Source organism: Mus caroli, unplaced genomic scaffold (assembly GCF_978045245.1).
Source record: "Mus caroli unplaced genomic scaffold, Mus_caroli_1 scaffold_7, whole genome shotgun sequence".
Taxonomy (NCBI): Eukaryota; Metazoa; Chordata; class Mammalia; order Rodentia; family Muridae; genus Mus; species Mus caroli.
The window spans coordinates 106,771,684-106,778,765 of record NW_028227262.1 but is presented as its reverse complement, the minus strand read 5'-3'; positions in this window follow the sequence as shown (position 1 = coordinate 106,778,765).

Sequence of the window (7,082 nt, the reverse complement as noted above, 5' to 3'; positions counted from 1 at the left end):
TTTAGAGATTCTGTCCCAGAATTTGCATAAAAATGTTCCATGTGGTGGTTCACTGTTGTAATCATAGCACTGGGAGACAGAAAGATGAGGATCCCTGAGGCTCCCTGGCCAGGCTGGCCAGCCTAATTGGAAAACTTCAGGCCAATGAGGAAGCCTGTTTCAAAAGGAGATGAACATCTCTGAGGATGTTACTTGTTGTCCTTTGGCCTCCACTTGCACGTGCACACATGACACATCTGATCCCCATGTGTGTACACACATACATGTACGTGTATAAAATTATGCCCAGTTACTAACTTTAAGGTTTTAAGGTAAAAATACATTTGCCAGGTTCTCTTTTGCAACCAAATCATGTCCTCCTTTCATTTGTTGTCAAGAAGAACCAATACAATTTAAATGAACAAACAATATTAGTGATAAGAATAAGAAAATCTAAGGATGTGTATTAAAGTGTGTGTGTGTGTGTGCATGTGCATGTACAAGTGCACACATGTTCTGCATGGCCTAAAAATCACAGTTTTAAAAAGTCACTCATATAGATGTATAGACCTTTATTTAGTAATCCTCCCACAGCAGCTCTCATAAGTTCTGGGATTCTAGGTGTGTATCTCTTTGACAAGAAAAGGACCTAAGCGTTCTATAAACTAAATATGTTAGTTTCTTTTCCTTTTAGTTGTCTCAGTGGCTGGTCTACTGCTGTGAAGAGACATAGTGACCACAGCAACTCTTATAAAAGAAAGTATTTAATTGGAGCTTGACATGGATAGTTCTGGTTTCTTTGGAAAGTCACTTATGTCAACTGATGTTTTGCTGAAGCAGACACAGGTGAAAGGATGGATGTTTTGTTAAAGCATGAACATGAAAGGAAGTGTGATGAAGGATTCTTTGCTAAGAACATGCATGTATTGGTTTGCCTTACATCCCCTCACTGAGCTCCATTTGTCACGACTCCATAGAGAAAAATGCACCAAAACAACAACAACAACAACAACAACAACAACAACAACAAACCTTCTAGTGGGTGCTTTGGTAGCTTCTTGTCAATTCTGCAGACTCAGGCCAATTGCTAGAGTGATGTCAGCTGATACAGACGCACATGGAGTTTTGCTAAGACAGACTCACATGGTGAGGCAAGAATAATGAGAGGACATGTGATATTTGGCGAGATATAAGATCCAGTGGACAGTGACAGAGCTGGCATAGCAAGCTTCTTGGTCTCACATCTTTGTCGTCATTGATCTTCACTTCATTGAGAGAGGTATGGCAGAGAACTGCTCCTGGTGTCCCTGCTGGTCCTGATCACTCGTTCCTGCTGATTTAGTGGAGGCTGCTAGGTCATACCACTGCTGCTGATATGTGTTTGCTATCCTGACATTACTGAACTAATTGCTGGTAAATTTGTGAAGTGTTTGTGAGTGAATCGAGCTGCTATTTATTTCTGTAAACAGAACTGCTGATTTCCTGATAATGCACAAAACAAAACAAACAAACAAACAACAAAAAAAAACAAAACTAAAAAAGGTCCACTTTCCCTGTATCTTAGTAACCTCTATTTCCCACTATCTCTGGTGAGTGGTGGGCTAGAAGGGAGTTTACAGCATTTAAGAAACATTATTAAAAGTAGGTTTTTAAAAAATCCAAGCTTACAGGGGCTTGCTTACAGCTTCAAAGGTTTAGTTGATTGTCGTGGCAGAGAGCATGGTAGCACAGGGGTAGGCATAATGCTGAAGAAGTAGCTAAGAGTTCTACATCCAGATCCACAGACACAAGGAAGAGAGAGCCACTAAGCTTGGCTTTGGCTTTTAAAATTTCCTCCAACAAGGCTTAAAGAAGACCACACCTTCTAATCTTTCTCAAGTAGAGCCACTCCCTGGTAACTATATATGCCCATGAGGGCAATTCTTGTTCAAACCACACAGATTATAAGCCTTAGACCTTAGCTTCTGAGCCACTTCTCCAGCTCCAAAAGAAAAAATAAAATGGCTTTCTGTGGGTCAGAGTGCAGAAGCAGGGCTGCCATTGCCAATATACCTGCCATTCAAAATGTTATCTTTCCTGAAGAATGGAACTAAAATAGTACGGAAACATCACATAGATGATTAACAATTAGTAAATAAGAGCTGATGAAAAGCATGGAAGTGAGCTTAAGGGGCATTGCTCATGCAAAGATATGGATTCCAGAACGTCCCTCTAGCTAGGCTTAAACAGAAACAGTTTTGTGAAAGTTGAACTGTTCCTTCTCTATATGTCCCCTCTGAGGACACTCAGTCAGATAGATATGATACTAGGGTTGATAAGTCTATAGGAAAATATTTAAGTTAATAATAGAGTACAGATAACATGAAAAATATAATGTTGGAGCTAAAGTTTCTTCTAAGGGCCAAAATTTGGCTTCAAATTAGAGAAGAAAGGGAAGAAGTTGTTATTGCTGTTCAAGGGATCAGAGAAGACCTTGGAGACAAAACAACAACAACAACAACAACAACAACAACAACAACAACATTTTCTCATAATGTTCATGAGAAAAAGTGTAATGAAGAATGCTAGAGTATGAAACAGTGGTATACCCAAAAGCAAAGATATATGAATGGTAAAAACTTCATTTGAGAAAGACAGTACGTCCATCCTCATGTAAACTTGTCAGTAGGCCTTGTATGTAAGAAGTTCCACAGAGACTTTTGTGCTGGGTTTTGAGGGTCTTTTTCTGCTCTGATAAGGAGTTAAGGCTATATTCTACATTCCACAGTAGAGGGCAGTAGCAGTTGTGGGGTGGAGCTGGACTGAGCCTAGGAGACAAGCCTTGTATGCTTTGGAGGGCAGAGCATACAAGTCCCTTGGGACCTAGAAGATCATTGTTTTTCACTGTTGGACATAGGCTTTGTTTTGGTTTGAATATAAATATGCCCTGGTAATTCCTTTGGAATAAGAAAACATTTACCTTGTGTTTAGACTTTATAGGCAGATACAGTTAAGAGACTTTTAGAGATACTTGAGTATTTGAGAGAAGCTTTGAACTTTGAAAGAGGTGATGGATAGATAAAAGACTGAACTTTGAGTGTTGGCCATTTTCAAGGCTGTGGGAGTTTCCTAAGTCATTCATGTTTTATACTGTGATATTGATACTAATGTGAGATCTTAGGAATGAACAAGAAAGGAGTGGTTAGGGTTTAGTAGTAATGTACTGGTGTGTCAAGATGATAAGGGGTCAATTGTTCTGGTTAGAGTTTGTGTCAGCTTGATAAAAGCCAGAGTTATCTGGGGAAAGCAACCTCAGTTGAGAATATTCTATCTGATTGATTATAGGGAGCTCCATAATACATTTTCTTGATTAATGATGGATGTGCATGGACCCAGCCTATCATGGGGTGTTGCTACCTCTGGGCATATGTTCTTGGGGTGTATAAGAAAGTATGCTGAATAAGTCACAGAGAATAATCCAGTAAGCAGTATTTCTCCATAGCCACTGTTTCAGTTTCTGTCTCCAGGTACATGCCTTGATTTTTTTCTTCAGTGGCAAACTGTAAGCTGTAAGATGAAAGAAACCCTTTCCTCCTCCAGTTGCCTTTGGTCATGTTGTTTTATCATTACAAAAATGTAATAAATATACATATAATAAATAGACTTACTTGTGTACCATACAAGAGAAAATTTAAATAATTATTGTTACATGTGGGATATTGGTCCAGGTTTATCAACTAGAATTTCTGTAGTGATTCCAGTTTATTAGTAAGCTACATGGAGGGATAGCTTCATACACATGCTTTCTAATTGTGGTCCTTGGTCTTCTTCAATTATTTTTAGGCATGAGTTTAACTTAATGCGGTCTTGTATATTCTTTCCTATGATGTTCTTAAGAATCTGGGAAAGATTAGCTCTGATCTAATTTAGGAAAAGAGATGGCTGAAACCACCTATGTGCATTTATTGGGACGAGTCACTGAGAGTTTCACTAAGCCACAGAGATGTTCCAAAACAGGTGCCCACAGCATGAATAATGTGCTGGCTGTGAAAGTGCTGTTCTCAGATTTCCAAAGGCACGACATGCAAGTGCCAATTGGTCACAGCTGGTGTGTCCTGAGACCCTTGGTGCCAGGGCAATTCTGCTCAAGGGCTTCTCCCAGCCAGTGATTGGATATAACAGGGATTGAAAGGCAGGCTTCAACACTCCTACAAGACATGAGATGCTGATGATGATAATTTTGGCTCAAGAACTCCACAGTGGCCTTGAAGAAAATTTCCAAGACCTGCATGTAAGGTCAGCCTTTGCTTTCTTCTTTCTCCTGCACTGCAGTACCACTTTCAGCCCCCTCTGATTCCCTCTTCACATCATCTAACAGTCACATCCTCTTAATAAATGTCTAACACACTGTATCATATCTTCACTTCTTCCTCTTGATGGAGACAGGAGAGCAAAAGCACCATTATAGCGCCACACAGTCTAACTCTCAAGCATATTTATTGAAGTTGTCTTCTAATAACAAGGGGAAATTATTAAGTTGAGCATATTTGTGGAAGACTCACTAGTCCATATTTCATTTTTTGTTACATTTGCGATAACTTTTATTCAAATAATTTCTTTGTCTGTCTTCAATCTGTCTTCTGATATGCTTCATCAAAAGTAATAAACCTGGACTTTGTTTCTTTTGACAGATAGTCACTTCTAAGTTACATTCAGAAAAGCTTCCATATTCTCCTTCTGTAGATTTGTGAAATTATCTGGAATGTACATTTCTTCTCTGCCTGTATTAGAGGTGTGTGGAGCATCTGTGGTGGAGCCACTAATATCCTAGGACAGAAGTATTTTAGAGTACATGACTGCTGCAGATGTAGTGATGTTTACATTTCCCTGTCTAGTGAGAGGCAACGATGGTCTTATATTTGTAAACTCCACTAACTCTAGATCATATATAAAGTTTATTACTGTATTGCAGGCTTGAACTGTCAGGAATTCAGCAAAATTAAGTTAGTTAATCTTGAACTAACTTAGTTTCTCAGAATCTGATATGTCAGATCTGCTAGGCAAATGCATGATAAACAAATCATTTTAATCACAAGGCCAACGTGACTTCTGTAACTTCATTCACAGTTTCTTGCACAATCTTATGCATGCTGAAGATACTGAGATGCCAAAGTGGTTACAGTGTGGAATCTGTAACTCATTAATGATCAAGGTTCCCACGAGAAGGATCGGAAAGATAGCTTAGGGATAGACTGCTTACTTAATCACATTCAAGCCTCTTGGTTCTATCCAACCACCACAAAATAAAGGTTCCTAATGCAGAGAGTGAGTAAGCTAACCTCTCTGTGCCTACAAAACAAGTACTTTCATTGCTTTTTTTGAAAAAATATAAACAATTATTGATTTATCTTCCCAACTTTTTTATGATATTAAAGCCAATCCTTCTCAAGGTCTCCCACTATATTGACATTTCTGATCATGGCTATCTTTAATTTCAACCGAAGCCAAATAGACATTATTCTGGTCTAGGCTGAAAGGTGACTATGAAATGAGAATCTAGAGTAACGGAGCTTGAGTTGCTTAGTAGGCTTATCTTTTGTCCATATGAGCCCCAATAAGTAAGACTAAACTTTCATTGCTGAGCAAACTGACTCAATATTTTAAAATCAGTCTTCTTCATGTGAACTTGGTTCAAAATTCCATTTAGCCTGAATGCATCAGACCATTGATCATCACCCCATATATTAGTATATTAAGGTATAGAGTTGTGTTTTCATTCATTACCCATGATAGAAGACATAGCAACCATTAAAACGAATCCACTTTGCTTCTTATGAGACAGTAATTTCAGAATGGAGAGACCAAAAATTTTACTGCATAATATAAGTTCATTTAGAAGTTTCATGGCTGCAACTCAAAAACTGTAAATTTCCATTATGTCTATGTATTGGTCAGTTATGCATTGTTGTGACAAGATACCTGAGATGATAAACTTGAAAATTTTTTTTCAAGAATTAAAGTTTAAGACATTTCTACCTGTGGTCCATCTCCTGTTGCTTTTTGATGAGAACATCATGGCAGGGATGTGTACTGTAGTGTTCTTGCTTTCCTCACGGCACTGGGGAAACAGAGGTAGGAGCCAGAGTTCCAATACCTTTTTCAAAGCTATATTCCAAATGATTACATTTCTATTAGGTCCTGCCTCTTAAGGATTCAACCACCTCTGGAGTCTAAGCCAGTGCAGAGGAGTGTTTTTTTGGGAGAAGAGGGTTCAGTGTGGTGGGAGGGCATTTATACTTCAAACTATAACAGTCAGTGAGTCCTGCTAATGGTTATATCAGACATCTGTGATCAAGACTTTCATCTTGTTGGGGATAGAGGGATGGCTCAAGGGTAAAGAGTGCTTGCTGCTCTCAAGGAGGAACCAGACCCATTTTGAGATACTCACATGTAGCTGTAATTCAGGGACCTGATTGATGTCTCTTTCTGGCCTCCTTGGGCATCTGTACATACATGACATAAACACACATTCACAGATGCATACACATGCACATAGTTAAAAATAAATAGCAGGAAAAAAAGATTTACATTTGGGAAAGGAGCTACTTAAGAACAACATTCGAAAATGTCTGTCTTGGTGTTTCTTTCATGTGCTTCATATAAGTTTACTACCCTTTGTTTAGAGTTAATTGCATGGTTGCCCCATCATTCTTTTTGAGAATCTTCTTAAATACCACTTTCAGAGGCTTCCCCAGACCACATTACATAAAACAGCAAGTGTGCCCATTTATGGGACTGCACCCAGAAATCCACTTTCCCAAATTTATCTTCACTACTTTCCTTCACAATACTTCATACACCATATCCAATATACTTCTTGTTTTAAATGTTTAAATTAGAACACAGCATCCTGACAGCCAGTGTCCTAGTTAATTTTACTTAAACTGTACACAACGTAGAGTCACCTGAGAAGGCTGTCTCACTGAGGGATTGCCTGTATCAGAGTGGCCTTTATTTGATGCAAAGGACCCAGCCCACTGTGGAGAGTACCATTCATTTCCTGGGTAGGTAGGTGATCCTGGTCTGTATAAGTAGGCTAGCTAAGCTTGTGCCAGTGAGACAGC